Source organism: Myiozetetes cayanensis, unplaced genomic scaffold (assembly GCF_022539395.1).
Source record: "Myiozetetes cayanensis isolate MyiCay16 unplaced genomic scaffold, myiCay2020 scf3, whole genome shotgun sequence".
NCBI classification, from domain to species: domain Eukaryota; kingdom Metazoa; phylum Chordata; class Aves; order Passeriformes; family Tyrannidae; genus Myiozetetes; species Myiozetetes cayanensis.
Window position 1 is genome coordinate 52,132,841 of NW_026087521.1, and position 20,538 is coordinate 52,153,378.

At 45.9% G+C, this 20,538-nt stretch overlaps 1 protein-coding gene across 4 annotated transcripts in view; it reads left to right on the forward strand.

Annotated features, from left to right (window-relative positions):
• The first annotated feature begins 14,959 nt into the window (after nucleotides 1–14,959).
• Nucleotides 14,960–20,538, forward strand: part of MYH9 (myosin heavy chain 9) — a 72,591-nt gene continuing 67,012 nt past the window's right edge. For all 4 annotated transcript variants that reach the window (XM_050323732.1, XM_050323734.1, XM_050323733.1 and 1 more), the window contains exon 1: nucleotides 14,960–15,098. The gene's annotated coding sequence lies outside the window, so the exon portion shown is untranslated. The remainder of the gene's footprint in view (nucleotides 15,099–20,538) is intronic.

The window sequence follows — 20,538 nt, forward strand, 5'->3', positions numbered from 1 at the left end:
TGTGGCATTTCCGGTGAGGGCGGACACGCATCTGAGGCTGCTGGCAGCAAATCCCCCTGCCATGGGAGCTGACAAGGCAAGAGCCTGGTGTGTCACTGGCTCTGCTGAGGGGTGTCAGCCGGGGTTTTCCATGGACCGGATGCTCCTGCTGTTTTAATCTCACCTGGAGAGTGCCTGGCTGCGGTTCAGTCCCTGCCTCGCTTGCCTGTGCCCCTGATCTCATGGGGTTTTGCAAGCACAGAGTCAGCCCACAGCAGGGGAGCTGCAGGGAAGGCGCAGAGCTTGAGGTGATTCAGTCAGGGAGCCTCTCTCCCAGCTGAGTCAGGCTTTATTCTGCACCTCCATGTCCTGCTGCAGGGGGATATGTCTACAAATTTCAGGAGCTCTCACAAACTGGGTCTCCCCAGCACTTCTGGCCCTTTGCCCCCCCCAGCCCAGCATCCCGGCCAAAGCTGACTCCAGCCATGGCTGTTTCCTCTTTGTGGTGCTGCTGCACACAAACAGCTGCATCATGTCAGCCCGGCGGGCTGTGCTGCCCTGATAAATGACCCGATTCCTGAGAGCAGGGACGGAACTGCCAATGTACAGCTCCCTAGGCTGAGGGGAGGGCAGCAGATAGCTTAGCTGTGCTCTGGGGACCTCGCTGTGCATCTCGTCTGTGTCTCCCACCAACATCATATCTCCTGGTGTCTTCTCTTGCCACTCACACAGCAGCACGGCTACCACCTGTGTGTTTAAATCCATAATCCCTGCTTTGCAGAAGGGGCAAATGAGCTCTCCCCAGGAAATAGGTTTGGAGGGGACTGGCAGCATCACTGGCACTTTGGAAAGACATGGCCGATGCCTTGGAAGAGGAGTGCAGAGGCTGAGTGCCTGCAGATGGTGTCCCCCTGCAAAGATGAAGGAGGGGCAGCCTCCAGCCGTTTCCCATGGGCATGTATCAGCAGTATCAGCAGCCCATGAGCTTCGGCTGGGGACACTAGAAAATGGAATGCTGCCTTACGGGGTATTCTCCTGCCTCATTTCTGCCCCAGCCTCCACTGTCTGTCTGCTCTCCCACACCAGGGCAAGGGGATGGGACAGGAAGGCCCTCATTATCCAGGGTTTGCTAATTAGACGGGAATGTTATCTCCAGCCCAGATGTCAGCTCTGACCTCCCTCTAACCTTCTTCTAGAAATCAAAACAGACGCAACTCTGTTTGTTTTAAAATAAGAAAAATAAGTGTTTGGGGTGAAGCAGGAAAACCTGGCCCTGGGGATACAATTGGGGAGGGAGAAGGGCACATGACCAGATAAGCCTGGTGAGGTATGCCAGGCTGCCGAGCTAAACAGGACTGCCATCCGGCCCTGGGCAGCCAACAGGGCTCATGGCTTATGGTGGCTGTACATGTATTTTGGGCCCTCCAACCTAGATCTAGCAGCAGTGTTGGTGCACACACCACTTCTTGTCCCAACACATCCCAAAGGATCCCAGCTGGGACCAGTAGGTCCAGAGGTGGAACTGATGGGAAAGATCAGCAGAGTTTGTATTTTACCACTCTGCCTTGCTTTTGGGATTTATGAAAGGGACTCAAAAGGAGAGGTTGACTCCTGGAACAAGCTCTGTCTTTCAAACCTGACCTGAATGCCTTTTCCTTGTGCCACGTAAGACAGTCCCTAAATTGTTTGTTTCAGAATAAAGGAGCTGGGTGACATGAACAGCTGGTGATTCTTGTCCTTGGCTTGTAGTAAAACCTTGTTTTATTGCATTTCTGTAATAATTTCCTATAGCTGGGGAGTAAACTTTGCCTCACTGTGATCTGGGTCAGACCTCTGAGCACCTCACCCTGTGTCAACCCAAATCTACATCTCTGTTCCCCATAGCAGACTACCTTGCTTTGCTTCCTCTTCTTTGTAAGACCACAGCTCTAAGCCTGGACCTTAACACCAAGTAAAACTGGATCTTTACCCAACACCCCTTGTTCTTATGTGTCGGGCATCCAAGCATCCTGGGCTGCGGCACCAAAACTCTATGACAGCAGCTTGATGGCAGCTCTTGCAGTAAAATGAGGAGTGGATGTGACCAACTGAGAATCAGCACCCTGGGGCTTTCTCCTGCTGCTACCTCTGTAGCTTGGGGCAGCCACTGGTCCAGCGTTGGCTCTACCCTGCCCAGTCCATCTGCACCACAGGAACAAGGCTTACAAAGACTTCAGAGGGATTGCTCATCATACTGCAATCCTGATATTGCAAAAGGCACTGCTGATTCACAGTTACACATCATTTTACCCACCATGTCCTCAGAACAGCAAGCAGGCAAAAGTTCTAAGGTCTCCCTTTTTGCTTGCATCCTTTGAAATCACCTGTTGGCCCACTGAGTAAAGTGCTCATGAGTTTTCATGCTCCAAAGGCCATGCCTCATGCTCATGACATCACAGCAGTGATGCACTGCCCTCCAGCAACTTCACCAGAGCAGAACATGATTTCTGTTATCTTCCAGTCCTAGCTACTGCCTGGTACACCTGTCTCCTGAGCTTCAGGGTTACTGAAGCAGAGTAATAGTTGAGAAGTGAGTAATCAAGAAGCTACCTGACCAGATTTACACCTGATTTTAAACATCTTCGCCAATGACAATGGGAAGGAAAATCTGTACCTGCTAAGGTGCAGAGCTGCTGAAGTAGAAGGACAATGCACAGTCCCTGGAAATCAATACAGATGGCACTCACACAGCATACCTGCAGTATAGCTCTGCTCACAGGAACCACAGCTCCAGGGACTTGAGTGGATTTGCACCCATTTTTATGACCTAAACTGAGTCACTGTTTACAGGAGAGGCGGATGCACGGCCTTCCCGTGTGGCACTGTGCACACGTACTGACAGATGCTGGTTCTGTGCATGCACACCCCAACAAACACACAAAGACTTGAGCTTCTACAAGTAGGCAGAGACACCTGCTCTCCTCTAGAAGGAGAGATGGGCCATTCCTCAGGCTGCTTCTGGATGATCCTTTACATTTGCAAGAGAGACACTAACAAACTGCAGCAACTCTGGGGAGGAGCACAAAGCTGACCAAGGGGGCTGGATCACCACTCATTCATGATATTTCTGGAAAGGAGGCTTTCTGGCCTCTCCTGAGCTTCCATTCCCTCATAGTTTCTGAGCAGCTTGTGTCTGGCTTCCCATGACTGTGCATTTTCAGCACCTGTGGAGAAATCAGGTAGTCAAATGGATCAAAGAAATTATCAAACTGGAAACATCTGCCTTTCTTCAGTTTCAAGGTTGTTTCCAGCTGGATCAGCTGGCTGTCATACGACACTAGCAGTGGTAGTATGAATATCAGAGAAGGAAGGGGAACAGCCCTCCTTCACAGGCTGCTCAGACTTGTGCTGGTTTCACATAGCCATGAAGCTCCAACTCTGACTCTTGTGAGGCTGAGGAGGACATGATGTTCCACCTTTGCAGGTTAATCTAACCCACATTGCTCATCCTGGGGCGAAGGGTGCACAGCTTCTCTTTCTTGAGCCACAGCCTGCCTGCAAGCAGCCAAAGGGTGGCAGCTGTGGTAAGCTCGGGAGAGGGGGCATCACCTGAAATCTCTCACACAGCTCCTGCCCCTCTCTTAAAATATGTGCCTTGAGAACTGTAACAACTCCATATGTGGTAGGGAAGGTCATTGCATTGGGGCACTTCTGCAAACCTAAGTGTCTGGGGACTGGTAAGTCCATGTGGGAGCACCTAGCCCAGGCAATCCCATGTTTCTGCAAGTTGAACATAGCCACAGCTACAAGAAGTGTATCATAGAGGAAGCTCTCGGTGCCTGTTTCCTCTCTTATAATGCAGATAACTGCCTCCTGCAGTGCCCAATATGACTGGTTTTGCTACAGACTGCTGAGGGCTGGCTTTGTCAGCATGGGCTTTGTCCTCGGGAAAGCCAGCCTTCCTCAACTCGCAAGTGACATGGCTAACCCTGCCTCCTGCTCCCTCCCAAATCACACCTGTGTTCACAGAAGGAAGCGGGTGCTGTAACTTTTTTTTTCTTTTCTTTTTCCCTTCCTATTGCAAGAAATTGAGTCACACCAGGGTGATGGCTACGGGCTATTAGAAGGCCAAAAAAAATAAAGCTGCAGGCTGAATCCCTGCTTACCATACCCTCCTCCCCATCCCAGCCAACATATGCATGTGGCTTAACTTTTCATGTCCTTGGTCTAATGAACTCGTGTTAGGAATTTTATGTACATAGCAACCTTATCTGATGACAGTGACATTTTTAGCATGTTTATGTTCAGTTTTATTTGCAACCCATTTCCAGCATAGTTCAGCAGGGTGGGCTGGACAGGGTTGAAACATGTAAGAACCCAACACACATACTGGAAGCTCAGCCAGAGTTACTGGGGGGCTCTGAACCACAACCACAGGCAAAAGGATCCGCAGCAGAGTTTGTGCACCAGATTTGCCAGCTGCAGCCTTTCACACACTCACTAATGGCCAACAAGCAACACTGGGGGGGTCGAGGGGAGGCTTGTTTGTTTTTCCTTTCTTTTTTCTTCCGATTCTCAGTACTATCACAACCAGATGGGAATAGGTTTCCCATGTCAGCTGGGGGGGGCTCTCCAACCAAGTGCTCCCAGATACCCACAACATTACAAATGCAGACATTTCTGCTCCACCACAGCTCCAGCTAGTAGGAGGTATAGGGAGAAGGGGAGGGGAACCGAGGCGTTTTGTAATTTGAACAGCTGGATTTAGCGAGGGTTCCCAGGGTTTTTCCCGGGAAGGAGGTCAGCGGCTTGTGCAGGCAGATAGCCTGGGAGCAAGCATCAGGAGTGCCCCTGGAGGCTCCACCTCCGCAGCTCTGCCCCGAGTGGAGCGCTCTTGCCCTTATAAGGCTGCGGTTGTCGCAAGGAAAAAGAGCCATAAATAGTTGCATGATCGTTACCTGCTTCGCTCTTCCCAAGTCAGTCTCTTCCTGCCTGCAGCTTCCAGCGCTCCCCTCCCCACTCCAGCTCCAGAAAGGCAGCATTTCCCATGTCTCTGCTCACGGATGTGCAAGTCCGGGTCACGAGGTCCAATTTCTCCAGGTGCTCTGCCCTGCACGACTTCTCACCTTGGCCTGTTCAAAATGCAGAAAGCCTCCTCCTGCCTCGGGCTGTTCACTTGCTTTACAAAGTGCTGCAGGAGAGGGGCTGCAGTTCACACATCCACGTGTCTTTCTTCAGCAGCTCATGGGCCAAAACTTTCTTCAGTTTGAAGGGTGGCACTTTCCTTCTTCATTTGAAAGTGTATGGACAAAGGAAGGTGTTGGAAGAGAAAGCAAAACAGTAAAACAGGGCAAAATGAGACATTAGCAGAGACAGCAAGCAGCCCTATGCAAGATGGTTTTGTTTGCTTCTTTGCCAGGGTGTTAGATCCATACCTAAATGTAGGGCAGACCTTGCTGTGTCCTGGAAGGAGAAGCTTATCATGATGGCTGAGCAGCAGCAAAGTCCAAGACCAGCAATCAGGAGACGTGGTGTATCCGTCAGACAATTATTTGCCTGTTTCCTGATGTGGTTGAGTTTTGCTTCTTCCCCCTTCTCAATTTTTCTCTAAGTAATGAAGCAATTCATCGTCAATGCATGTTTTAAACACTGACTTTCATGGTTCCTGCCTTAGACCCAGTACACACTTCCCAAAAGTTTCCTGTGGGCCCCATCTACAGCAGTTAAAAATTTTCCATCTTACGTGCAGTAGCTCTGTGCTGCCATGGGGTCCTCAGTTCCCTGACTTGCCTGGGCAGCCACAGTAGTACCTGTACCTGCCTCCTGCCTGGGACCTGCTGCAGGCATTGAGGCCAGTCTCAGCCTTTCTTCACTTCTGATCGCACTCTCACAATGAGTTTGTCTGGTCTGTTTGAGCTTGAAAGCTCTTTGGGGAAAGCAGCAGGAGCTGATCTTGGCTTCAGAATCAGTCTGTGCTACTGCAACACAGTGAGAAAGGAGGACTGTGGTTTGATGTGCAGTAATAAGGGGGAATGCCTATCTTTACTAGGCTATCTGAAGTGTCTTCCAGAGAGGAGAGGCAAGTTCTGAATAAGAACTGCTATGTTTGGGAAGCTGCCACTAAGAATTATGAGTTTTCCCCTAGACAGTCTTTTCCAGGTCTGCTGGCAGGCTGGGAGGCACAGCCCCATTGGGAATGTAGCTTGAACCACTATCTCCCCAGTCCTGCGGAGATGTTGCTCCCCTGCTTTCTGGGCAACTCCTTGGACACAAAGGCAACTTATGCTTGAATATCTGGGGCCATCTACATTGTAAAAGTCTTGGGCAAACAGCATTATCACAGGTGACAAGAGAAGTGTGACGCTGACCGGAGACTGAATCATAACGTGCTTCTCCCAATACCATGGGTTCAAAGGCCTTGCTTGACCTTTCTCCAGAAATTCATTGAAAAACAAGGTTAAAGAGCAGCAGCATGAAAGGTTTCATGCCGACACAGGGTGGAAAATGTTTAGCATTAAGATGGCAGTTGTCCTTATAGTACAATTTTCCATCATAGGGATTGCCTCTTTTTGAGGCAGAAGGGCTGCCCCAAGCCCCTGGGTTTCCTCCTTCCCTTGCCAGGAGGCAGAGGGAGGAGGAGGGAAACCAGTGCCAGGGACAGCTGGGTGCCAAGAGGTGAGGTCACTGCCATCAGGACCAAGCAGTTGGCAGGGAGGAGGGCAGAGGCCGCTCCATTCCCAGCTGTTGTGAGTCTCAGAGTCTGAGCACATGCTGAGCAGCCAGCCAGGATTCCAGCAGGCAAGATGTCCTATGGGCCAAGCAGGGCCATCTTTTTAAAGCAATCTTTGCTTTGCAAATGGAATGGATGGAGAGGGTCTGGAGGAATTATAGCCTCTCTCGCTTTCCTTTTTTCCCCTCCTGTGGGGGTGAGGGTAGCAATCATTTCAGGGCACAGAAACCCTAACCACATTCTTTCCCATCCCCAGGCATTTACAACCAGGAATCACTTCCAGGGGACCATAATCTAGATTTTCAGATTTAAAGGGGACTTTACAGTGAACTTAAAAGACCTTAGTCTTCTGTATCCTGAAGAAGCAGAAAAAAAGGCATCTTTAAGTGTTTCTAATTATACCTTTTTTTTTTTTTTTTCTCCTGCTTTACATATTTTCCTGCTTGGTTGTTTGTTTTTTCTTTCTTTTCTAATTATTAGACTAATTTTAGAAATTAGTCTTGTCCACTTTGGAAATCTAATAGAAAATTAGTAAAAATGCAATAGCATGAAAATGAAAGTAAGCCTGGGGAAAGGTAATTGTTTATAACTGAAGGGTTTTGTTAACTCCTGTGCCTAATTAACACACTACAAAGGGCAGCCTTTGTTGAAACTTCCACACCCTGCTTTCTCAATTAAGGTACAAGAGAGATCATCATAAAAAGAGCTTGGAGACAGCTGGTATGTCCCCTAGCAAAGCCAAGCCTGATTTAGCATTCCTTAAACTAAAAAAAAAAAAAAAAAAATCTCCAAAACCCAAAACTCAACAAAATGAAACATATGCATACCTTCCTTTTCTGCATACGACTCTTTTTTTCCCATGTAACGCAAAACCTTAAATTATTATCCTCATTGCTGATGTGTTTGTAGCCCACAGGAAAAAAGGGCTGGGGTGATTATTTTCAGGGTTATGATGGCTGGTAGGAGAAATTTTGCAGGAAAGCTGAATCATCGGGTGAGCATCTTGTTTTCATCTTTTTGTGTTTTGCTATCCCACATCTAAGGGGCGGCTTATGAAAATTCAAAAGGCTTTTATACATGTACATTCCTCTATAAAGAGTCAAGGAATTATAGGCCTCTGCACTCTCTCGCAATTAGCCGCAAACTTACGTACAGGTGTGTGCTTCAAGTTCAGTGTTAGATGCGGCTGTAATCAGGAGAGTGGTAGAGCAGTAAGAGGCTTAAGGATGCTTTAACACCATGCATAAACAGAAAAGACAAGGAGGGAGTGGACAGGATTTACCACAGGTTAAATGCCTTGCCCCACTGTGCAGAAGAGTTTCATGTTTTATGATCTGTGTCATGGTTGTGTTTGTAACTCAAAGTCCAAATATTCTATTCCACAGAAAATCTTTTAACCTCTTTTTTTCTCGTCCTTGAACCAGTCCACGAAGGCAGCACTGCTTGCAGGAACTCCTTACATCCTGGACTAAAACAAGTTGCTACCTCACATGGAGGAATTTCAGAAGTCCCTAAGTCCCTGAGCACCTCTTTGCTGTGGGTTTGACTCCTCTAATGCTTTCCTGTCTCTTGGTAGCTGAGAAATATTGCAGAGCAGGTGCTAGCCTGGGCAGCTCAGTAGCCTGCTACTCCTCAGTGAGCTATTGATTTTTGGCAGGAATTCGTGGTGTGTTATGAAAACACACAGGATGCCCAGTGAATTGCTTTCCTTGTTCCAGAATATGCCCAGGAAATGATGGTCCAATAAATGGGAAAGGTGACTGAGTTAAATGGAGCTTGCCTACACCTCATCTAAAAGATGGCTTCACACAGTGATGGCACGTCATGTATCTCTGTTGGTAACTTCTCACATCCTACAAAGCTAATGCCCCAGCAGGTCCTGGAGAATTTTCTGCATTCTGTGTCAGCACTGTCTTCTGTGTCAGTTCAGTCTTCTGTCCATCCACCTGACCCAAACACAGGGCTGAGAATAAGGGTAATGCACAGATCTTTGTGCCCAGCTTCCTGCACTGGTCCGTATGTTCCCAAAGGCAGAGCAGACCGGGAAAGCTGTACAGAACAGTCCACTCTGACAGTGGGAGGCTGGAGGAGCTGGGAGAATCGAGGAGGCTCTCAAGGGAGCAGGAAAAAAGTCCCAAATGTAGGAGGGAATCTTGGCAGAAATGAAAGGGGGGTTGTTGAGGAAAGCATGCACTGGCTCCAGATGCACAGAGCTTGCAATATGTTACGCTGAGAATCTGTGGGTGTGTTTATAAGACCTACCACTGACTTGCAAGCACAAAGGATATAGCCTCCTCTTATCAGAAAAATGTGGGCTTCAGCCTTGCAGAAGAGAGAGAATGAATGCTTGCGTGACTTCACACTGGGTCTTCTTTCTGGTTATAGCCCAGTAGAAGGGTCCTAAAGTTTGGCTTAACTGGACTGACTTTGGTTTCTGGTAGACAAAAGTGGTGTCTGTCATTGGGGCAGGCTATAAACGAGTTAGTTCCCCTGCAGTTCCCACAACAAAGCTACAGTGAGAATCTGGATGACTTTCTACAGCACTGGAAAAATCCCTTGCTCCTAGCATCTCTTGGGCATACTAGAGTATTTCAAGCTAGTTTCACTTTGTCCTCAGCCAGCTTCCTGGAATGAGAACCACAGAGCCACTTCATTTGAGCAAATATTTGGCCTTGATTACTATTGCAGGCTGAGCCCAAAAACAAACAACGAACATGGGGTAAGCTGAGAGGCACCATTAGTGGAGAAAAAGCTCACACAGTATCCTTTAGGAAAGGCAGCAAGCTGAATGTAGGGGGTCTCATGGTTTTCTTTAAGGAGGGGGGAAAATGAGACTAAATTCCTACTGGGAGAGGAAGAGGAAAGTGAACATCCATTTAGATGCCTTTTGTTTAGGGATCTGTTAAAGGTGACTGATGCTGGAAAGCAATTAAAACAATAAAAAGTGAAGTAGTTAAATGCTATCATTTTTATGTATTCTCTGAACTTAGTCTCGTTTTTCAAATAGTACAGTCACTCTGCTACTGAAATCTTGTTTTTGTTAAAACATGGCCCAGCCTGAAACCTACAGAAGGAAAAGAGAAGCAAAGGTGGCATAAAGCTCTCCACAGCCCTACCTTATCAAGATGAATTAAATGACATTTAGATGGATTTGTCAGTCTTTTTAATGTATGTTTTCCTTATCAGTACCTCACCCAAACCTGGCAAGTCATAAGCGTGACAGGTGCAGGGTGACAGAGGGGGTGGGGAGGGATGCTGCTCTCCTTTCAGCTTATCCTCTGCTAAGAAGAATGCCCCCAAGCTCTTCTAAACTCAGGAATCTGAAGCATTTCTTACCCCCTCTGAGAAAGGGAGAAGGAAAAGGAGGTATCTGAGATGTTAATAAAATGCTCTTAGCAACTGTTGAACTAGAGAGCTCTGAGGCCAGGGCAGACAAGCCTAAAATTTCATGCATTGTACTTGCTGAAGAACCTGAGGTGTAACAGATTGTGTTAAAACAATGGTTTTCTGCAGGGAAAAAAAAAAGTTACCATACTTTTCAAAGGAAGGTAACAGGATGTTTTCTGCTGGAATATTGTACAAGTCTAGGTAGGCCCAAGGCAGGAAATTCAGATTCTGAATCTCAGTTCTGGGACAAAGATACTTTTGAGGGATGGCTTGTATTCCTGTTGGCCGTTTTGTATAATGATGTTGGATGCCAGCTTTTCTGAATTTTAAGCTGAACAGAACATAGAGAGCAGCAAGAGAATAGGGCTAGAGGAAACAAGGTTTGGAAGGGGATATAATGAACTGAAAAATGTCTGTTGCTTAGCATTGTGCTTCCATGTAAATGGCAGAGGTACCTCCTGGAGGTAAAGAGCTCTGGGCCATTATTATTAGTATGTCAGATCAGGAATGTGGTGCCTGTAACCATGCCACATGGAGTTGTAATCTCATCTCAGGGACTGGAGGAACTCACAAGCTCCAAGAAGAGTTTTCTCCTGCCTAGGACAGAAGTTTTTATTTAGGTGTGTTTTTGAGGATATTTCCATGACTTCAGTCAGAGCTGTTTGATAACCTGCTTCCCCAATAAAGGTCCCTTCTGCAAGATGGTGTCACTCCCATCTTATTGCAAGGAGGGAATCTGGCATGTGATAGATACACTTACTGCACTACTTAACCAAAGGGTAGAGATGTATGCTTCTGAATGGTATGCCAAATGAACCAGAGATGCTGTATGTTAATGCTTTGTTTTTCAGCTGCAGATCTTGTCATTAATGTGTTAAAAAAGTAAAAACATGTTCCTCTTTTACTAAAGCTGAAGCAAGAACCACAAAGAGGGAGCAGGAGTTCAGCAGGTTGTTCACATGGGACTGTGTGGGTGGAGGGTTGGGGAGAGATGAAAAATAGAATAACTGTTTTAAATGCTAGAGTATGCCAGGTACAGCTCCGCCCTTCCTCCCCAGTCTTGGGGTGCACATATATTTCCCTCTTAAATTTTCTCCATCAGCAAAGTCAATTTAAAAGACTCCCGTCACAGTGCCTGAGTTTAATCCCTTCAGTTCTGGTGATGTATCTCTCTGTGGGCTTATAAACTAGATCAGTGAACTGATCTTTTTTCTTGACCTTCTTTTTTAACTGTTCTTCAGTGATCCAGTACACAGTATGACTTTTTAAACATCTTCATCAGCACCACTGGAGCAGTGGTAAGCTGTGACACAGCACTAAAAACAAGTGGCTAGTGGGAGAATAGACAACACCTTAAACCAGCTTTGCTGATGAAGAAGGCATGATGGAATCACACCCTGACATATGAAAGTGAGACAATTAAACCATATATTTTCCACAGCCATGCCAGAAGGTGGGTAGTCCTGCTGAGGGTGACATCATTCTGTAAGAAAAGGGGCTACTCTCCTCCTAAAATCTGATCCTGGCTGCTTCTGCAACAGCTTACTGGGCCACGTTTCCCTACTGCTTCTCTGACCATCAGCCCCCCCAGGGGAAACATCACTTGTTTTCACTCCTTCCACATCTCTTACGATGGTTTTCTACCTTCCACACTCTCACAGTTTGGATGTGGCATTTGTTACCGGAGCAGAACAATAAGGAACTGGTATAAAGGGAAAAGGAAGTTATGTGCTAATAGATGGTGCTTAAATTGCAGACAAATTTCAGGTTGCTGGGAGGCATGAAGTCCACAGACGTACATGGCTTTCTTTTACAGACCCACCTCCAAAGAGCCATTTCCTTTTGCTACAATACCTGAAAACCCTCCAAGTTCTGATTTGCACTTATAGCTGCTGCTTTGTAAGGGTGTACATATTAAAGCCACTCCAGAGCTGCTTTCTTAAAATTCTAATTATGAATGTGCACTGAACTGACTAATGATTCAAGCTTTTGCAAAAGCAGAGCTGAGGCTTCTTAGCAATACCAGATTGTGACATTCTCCAGATCTGTACATGTGCGGTTTCTGTCTAAGGCCACTGTGGTTAGCATTTAGCAATGTGACTTCTCCGACAAAGTAAACACCTTTTTTGTCTCTGTCAGTCTTCTTGTTTCACTCTCTCAAGCTTGTCAGTAACAAACTAGTTTTGGAAAAGATTTTTTTCTGCCCTGCAAAGCATTGGAAATTGCTCACCAAAATTAATTTAGCCCGTTTTTCTGTTTGTCAGATATAGAAATCAAATCTCCCTGCATTTATTGTTGATCATAGAAGGGCAGGCTTCTCCCAGGGGTTGTTATTTGCCATCAAACTTAAGCAAAGTTTGTTTGCAACAAACTTAAGACCAAACTAGTCTTGTATTAGACCAGTGTAAGGAAAAACACTGTAGTTCAGCAAAGTGGCCATTTGTCTGGTGTGTATTTAAGGCTGGCAAATTGAAGAGGTATCTCTGGATGCTTGCTGCTTAATAGATTTGTTTCCCTCTAGAAATATTACAGTAATATTAATTTACTCCCATCATACTGGTAAATCTCTATGCTATTGAGATTTTTTCAGAATTCAGTGACCATTACAGGTTTATTCTTCCAAAGGATGTTGGCTTGCAAACACTGATGGAAAATGTGAGTGAAGTTGATCAGAAGGATCCACATAAACATCCTGTGAAATTGTAGAAAGTAACAGATGTATAAAATCAGTGTGATAGCTTTTTTGGTCATACTTGTTTCTCTCAGAGGTGTGTCCCCTTTCCTGGGTAACTTCCTGCCAACAAAAACCTGTTGCACCTATTTTCAAAGTAATCAAGCTGTGGAAAACAGACATTTAAAATCTGACTTGCCTCAACTATGGCACATCTACAAATCTGACCATGAGGAAAATACACAGAATTTTCTCAAGAGGTGGGATACACTTTTTGTGAAGGGGAAGGATGGTGTAAACCTGCACCAGTCTTTGTTCTGAACTGATGCTTTACTGCTGAAGCCATGAAGAAAGTTTTGATATCAATTAAACACGAGTGGGACCAAGTTCTCAAATTTATATAGAAAATATACATTTTGTCACTGCCTATATATAAATATATAGAAAATATATTTATAGATATTTATATAAATATAGATATAAATATATTTATATTATATATATATAAAATATAAAAATGTCACTACCTCTAACAGTGACACCTCTGTGTCCCTGATACTCAGCTGTACAACCTTTCAGGGATTTCTGCCTTTTGTGTCTCAAAATACAAAGGTCTAGTATTGTTTCCAAGCTGCTGCCATGAATATTTCTAAGCCTGAAGTGTTTCACTTGGACAAGAAATGTTTACTTTAAGCGCTTCTCCACTAAGTTCCCTCTTTATTCAAGCATCTTTAACTTCATTTGCCTCTTCTACTTGTAGGTAAACTTGACCTTGCATTTTCTGTCAATTGCAGCTACATCTGCAAATCTGCCCTCTTTGTACCAAAGCAGGAAGTCACAAAGGGAAGGAGCCTTCTATTTCTGCACACTTGTAAAATGTGCAGTAAGCCTTATCTGTGTGGCTGGTTCCAACATATGGATTTAGATATGTTGTACTCTTGTCAGTACGACTTTGGTCTGGCATCTTGGCTACTGCTTCCTCCTTTTGCTCATCCTGAAGTTTCAGTAAATGCAAGGAGGCAGAACCACACGATCTTTTCACATCTCTGTGTTTCAGCATGCCTTTTAAAATACATTTTGGGCCTCCACATATACACTGGTTGTTCAAACACCTCAGCAGCATCAGGGGCTGCTTATGCCCGTGCTTCTGCTTGCCTTGGTTCTGTTCCTTAGAGTACAGAGAATGGCAATGGAGCTGGTGAAAGGCCTGGAGCACAAGTCTTAAGAGAAGCAGCTGAAGGAGCTGGGCTTGTTTAGCCTGGAGGAGTCTCAGGGGGGACCTCATGGCTCTCTACAACTGCCTGAAAGGAGGTTGTTGCCAGGTGGTGGTCAGCCTCTTCTCCCAGGCAACCCGCAACAGGATGAGAGGACATGGTCTCAAGCTGAGCCAGGAGAGGTTTAGATTGGACATTAGGAGGAATTGTGTTACAGAAAGGGTGATTAGACATTGGAATGGGCTGCCCAGAGACGTGGTGGAGCCAGTGTCCCTGGGGGTGTGTAAGGAAAGACTGGATGTGGCACTTAGTACCATGGTCTAGTCAACACAGTGGTGTTCGGTCACAGGTTGGGCTTGACGATCTTGGAGGTCTTTTCCAACTTGATTCCGTGAAACGAAATTCAGACTGGCACCTTCCTATTGCACATATTTTGCACTCCAAGACAACAGAGTCGAGTGGGAACCTCTTGACCGGGACACCCCCGCAGCACCCATTTCCGACGGCTTCTGGCACGGCCTCCGGGGGCCATGGCCGGGGCCGCAGCCCGCCGCCCCGCTGACCCGCATTCCCCGCTCCCAGGCCGGGCACACCCGCTGCCCTCGGCAGGAGCAGAGCCCGGCGCGGGGCATTGTGGGCCCAGCCTGGCACGGCGCGGGGGGTTGTGGGGGCCGCTCGGCACGGCTCAGCCCGGGCAGAGCAGAGCGGGGGAGCTCGGCCCGGCCCCGCGGCAGGCGGGGGGAGCCCCGGACGCGCCGCCCGCCCCTCCCGAGCCCCCGGGGCTGCCGCCGCCGCTCCCCGCCCGGGCGGCCGCGGGGCCGGGCTGGGCTGGGCGGGGCTGGGCGGGGCGCGCGCCCGGGCGTTGCTAACGGCTCATCAACGGACTCTTCGGGCCCCGCACTTCTGATTGGCCGCGGCAGCCGTCACTCTGCGGGGGCGGCGGGGCCATTGGCTGTCGGCGGGGTGGGAGGCGGGGCGGCCCCGCCCGTGCGGGCGGGCGGCTCGGCAGTGCCGGTGAGCGAGCGGCGGTCGCGGTGCCGCGGGAGGAGCCGCAGCCGGAGGACGCCGCACTCTCGCCGCGAGGAGCGCAGCCGCCACCGCCGCGGCGTTTCCCTCCCTCCGCCGTAGACGGGCTCAGGTGAAGCAGGGCGGGCGGGGGGCGGTGGGCGCGGGTGGCTCCGGTTTGTACCCCCTGGCGCCTCGCTTCCCTCCCTCCTTCCCTCCCTCGCCGGGTTTGGCGCCTCTTTGTCCGGCCGGGCGAGAGGGCTCCGCTGTCCCGCCTCTTTCCTCCCCCGTCCCCGCGGGACCTGCCGAGCCCGGGGCGCTCCCCGTGTCCCCCCTGTCCTGCGGGGCTGTGCGTGCCGGTCGCGTTGTGCCCGGGGAGGTAACTGCTGTCCCTCCGCTCCCTGCCAGCCGGCCTCCCGCAGGTGGGGTAGGGTGGGGTGGGGCGGGTGGTTGGCGCTCTTTTTCCCCGCACCGACCCCTGTGCCCGCCCCGCCTCCCCCAGTGCGTGTGCCCCGCCGCGCGGGCAGGGTCCGGCGGGACAGGTGTCAGGGCAGCAGCCTGAGTCACGGGCTGACAGCCCTCCTCAGACACCGCCATGGGCTCGGCTTCCGCCCGCCCGGCCCCACTTCCTCGTTGGGTTTGGGCCGGGAGAGAGGGAGGGAGGAGGGAGGGAGTGACAGGGCAAGATGAAGCTTGCACTGAGAGCTCTTGTAGATAGCTTGTGCTTTCAGGCATCACCTCCGAGCGAGGAGTAAAAGTTCTCCGGCTTTCAGTGATATCTTTTACCTGCCTGTCCTCCCGTAGGTGTGGAAAGTAACAAGTTTCATAGCCCCCGAGGGTGGCGCCTGCCCAGTGGGTTTAATGAGCATTGCTCCTAATTTGCCTAAACGCAGGGTGAAATGAGTTTTAAAGGAATAACACGCTTCTGGTAATAGAGGGGAATTTTTCAGAAGTAAACTTCATTGGTCAGCAAGCTCTGCACGCAGTGGCTGTTAAATTCCATTTTCTTTTTCTCCTTAAGGTTCCTTTTTTTTTTTTTCACTCTTCAAACTCTGTTTGTGCTTCTCATCTTTCTTCTTCCATAGGTTTTTCTTCTGTATCCTATGTCGTGATGTCCTGAACCAAACTCCATCAGAGCGGACTAAGAACTTAAACTTTTTTCTAAGTGAGCAGGTCTTCTTAAAAAAAAAAAAATCTCTCTCAAGTAATGCATAAAAAACACTTGTACTTCAAAGGTATTTGTGCTTGTAAAGATATTGTACTAGTCTGCAGGCCAAAGTCCATCTATGATTTTTCTGCCTCTGCCCTTCCCTGGGAGGAGATACAAGGTAACTTGCATGGAGGCTGTTGAACCATGGATTGGAAGATTAAATTACATATTCTTAGGTCTTGTATACATCTCCTGTCCTTAAGGCTAGCTGTGGTAAAGTTTTAACTCCCAAGTAACAGCCCTCTAATCAGTTACTGCTTCGGTAAAATGCTTTCGAAATTAGTCACCGGGTTACATGTGACTAAGTTCACTTATCGATGGCATTCCAGTGAAAATAGCAAATCATGGTGCAGATATGTATTGACCCATAGATGGACTGTCTGCAACTGTAGTGCTCTCTCAAAGTTTAAATGAGATAAACGAATATTTTGTAAACTAGGAAGTTATAGTGAGGGAAAAGCAACTGATAAATGTAAGTGGGACCGCATTTAGCACTGAAAGGTTTTCAAGTTGTTAATCACAATTAACAGAACCCTGTAAACACAAGATAGTGTGCTAATCTGACCTTGTAAAAATAACTAGAATGAAATCCTGCAACAGTTCTGTCATGTTCCATGTCAGGTGGAAGTATTTAAGTTGACGTGTTCTCCTTCTTTATAGCTCTATTTATTGCACGTATTCATAGTGTGTACATTGTCTTTCCAGAGGTGGACAGGCAAAATTTTCTGTAACTCTTAAGGTAGCTGCAAAATTGGTAGCAGTGACTAGAAGTGGGGGATTAGAACTTCTCATATTTTCTGACCTGAAACGTCAAGGTGAGTATGACTGGCACCAAGCTGGCTAGTAGTGTGATTCTTTTTGGAATATGGTGTCATCTCTTGATTGCTTGACTTGTATAGACAAGATCTGAATTTGGAAGATCTCTGGAGAAGACTCTTCGACCTCAGTGTTAGCTCTGCTGGGTAGCCCTGTGTCTGTTTCTGTATAAACAGGAAGACTTAATAGTCAAGTTCTGTCTGCCCTAGAAGAATGAGCGTAGAAACTGAAGACCTTTTATTTGACTTTGCATAGATTGTTAGGATATTTCTACCATGGTTCTGGGTTGGATTGTTTGGTTTTTTTTTCCTTTCAAGTGCTTGTTGGAAAAAAGTTGCCAGGATGAGAATTTCATCTGAATAGATAAAGAGTAAGCTTTTTTTCATTATTTCCTCTAGGTAGATTTTGACATGCTTCAGAACATTTTAAGTGGACATATAGCTTGTGAGAGCTGCACCATAATATTTTAAGTGAAGCTAATTAATAAGTAATGGTAATAACAATGAAAAAAATACTTATCAGTAAAGTTGTAGGAAAGAAATTAGAAGAATTTCTCTCTTAGGAGGCTGAAATAATCTCTGTTGTCTGGCACATTATTTTGGTATTATGCAAAATGTTGGAGTGTTTGAGTTAAAAACTGTGGTGGAGTCAGATGCCACAGGTGCTTAAATCTTTTTTCAACGGTACGTGGCACTGCAAATGTATCTGCTACAAATGTGAGACTTGCATTTACCACTGCAGCAAACTATCTTGGAAACAAGAACCATTATTATCTTGGCAAGTCTTTAAAAATAATGTGCTAAATGTTTGCAATTAATAGTTCACAACTTAGTCTTCTGTTAGACTGTTTACATAGAGGTACAAGGGAGTGCATCAGCTACTAACTTCAGTTGTACTGGAAGATTAATCTGTCTATACCCAAAATTTCAAGTTTTGTTCTGTTAATCTCCAGGATACTGAACAGAGGAGACTGGACACATGCCAGAGGTATTGTGATTTCTGAGCTGATTCTACTCAGTTTTCTGCTTCCACCCCCATCCCTAGGCCTGTGTCTTGCCCAGATTTATGTCACTTGTGGATTGGTATGACTCTTAATAGGGTGAGATTATAAGTGGACCCATGGGAGGTACAGGAACCCATCTAGTTAATGCAGGGTTTACTGAAAGGGGAAGTAAAAGCTAAGGTCGCCTTATCCCCCACCTCTCTGTACATCTGCTTCTTTGTGTGGTAGTTCAGGTTGTTGGGTAATGTGCTGAAGTTAACTGATGACTATAGTGCATTTTAGAGACTCAGAGCTACTGTGCACACCTACTAAAACTGTCCAAAACTTTAATCTTCAGTGTGTGATTTAATATATTTTTGTTCATTTGACTCAGTAGTGCACTCGGTGCCCTCTAACATACATTTTTTTCTTTGATTTCTTGTATAAATATCTTATTAGTCTTTGTTTTCTTAGTTTATAATTGAGGCAGAGCTGTTTGCATGTTAAGTAGAGAAATTGTATGCCTGACATTAAGTCTTCTGTGGGTTGGAACAGAACTATAATAGCAGAGGATTGCCTACAGCAGCATTGTTTTTGCTGGCAGTTGTTCTAGCTTAATGGTGGCTTGGTGACCTTGTACCTTAAATTTCTTTTCAGTTTAAACACACCATGGTTCTAATTGAGTTTTCTAGTGTAGAAAGAGATGGAAACTAGCAATCTGATTTTCACAGAGTATGATGAGACAAAAAACACAAATGCTACTTCTGCCCTGGAAGCTAATGCAAATGGGTGTTGTCCAACTACATGAAATGCATCAGTTTACAAGTTCATCTTAATTATGGTTTATCCGCTTCGCTTTTTCCTTCAGTGGCTGTGAGAACTTGTTCTGAGTATTTGAAGTAATAATCTCAACACTAATTTGTATTGCAGTCCTAAGTCACTGTAGCAGCTTAACACCTTCAGACCTCACTCCAACCCAGTCGTGTTCAGTGTAATGGACTAGTCCGTGTTTTCAGTTAATGATCCTTTGGCCTGTTACTGTTCATCATAACGTGTTGCCTTTCTGAGCATCCTAAAAAGTCTATAAAGAATTAGTAGTGTCTAATTTTCTGGTGCTGGCACTGTGACTGATTTCATTGTATGATACTTCTGGAGCTAGTACTGCTAAATCCCCCTCTTTTTAAACATAGTGAAGTGGAAAATGTAAAATTGACCTACCATACTTGTCTACTGCAAATTATTTCTTGTACAAGTCCTACAAATGTATTGCTGCTGGTCGCAGAGAGGTATAATGAAATGTAACTCTGCATACTGTGGTTTGACTCTGTGACCTCTTTATGAAATTTATGCCTCTAGAGTTTTGTACATGAGGTTTGGATTCTGCTTGTCTTCATGACTAGAAATTTAAATTTCTCCTGATGCATGTACGCTGACTCTGCTGAGAGCATTAAATAAAACCACATTGATGAGCAATTTCAGTAAAGCTAATAAGCTAATAATTAATATATTGAGGGACATGTAACTTGGAAATCTGTATCATAAAGTCTCCTTAACTGATGAATACTTCCATTCATCAAGAACTACCATTTTAATGGGTCTTGGCAGGAAATCCATTGTGATATATGCCTCAACACAGAACCGGAGTTCTGATTTGCTTGAAAGCCAAGTGGGCGTTCAGACTTGTAAGAAAAGAGGTTTAGAGAAATTTTACAGCTCAATTTTGACAGTCCCGTGCAGTCAGAGTTGGGATTTTTTTACTGTTGCGCAGCTTCCTGTTTAAAATCTAAGACTTAAAGCATGCTCTTGTGATAGTTTACTTCCCTTTTTATTGTTTGTATTGATGAGAGTATGTTCGCCTATGTTTTTCTTTTCAGCTTAAGACTTCACCAGTTCACTTGAATTTAGACTCCTTTAATCTCTGTTGGAGGTGCAGTAGATTTGACTTTGGTTAAAGTTGGTTGTGGCCAGCAACCAATCCATTTAGTTTCAATGATATAGTGGTTTTAAATATTCAAGAAAAAAAAGGAAACCTGCAACCAAATTTCAGTAAAAAAATCATTTCAGTTGGTTCTTTTCCACCAGATGTGACTGACTTAAAACAACTGCAGTATTAGTTTGTAGGTAAATTGTTAGTGAGTAAGCTCTTTTTGATAGAGACTGTTAACCTGTAGGTCTGCTTGCCATTTAGTGCAAGAGATTTCAGTCTTTCTTTGTCAGAATTGATAAAATCAATTATTTTGAAACACCTGAGTACAAATTAGTTAGTTTTCATTGATAGGGTTTCTTTTTCTTAAATTGATAGTCCATCTTAGGATATAGACATATTTGAACAAATACACAGTGTTTAAATGTAAGAACTTCTCAACAAATACTGAGTGTAAATCTGAAATAAAACCAGTGAACTGGATTAGAAAGTTCCTGGCTAAGTACTTGGAACTAGTTGGTTGATGAGGTAAATTTGATTTTTGACAGATCTGGGTTTTTTAAATGTAGATGAATAAAAATATTCTCTGACTTCTGTTTTGGCTATGTCAGTCATAGTTTAAATGTAGAGAAAGATACTGA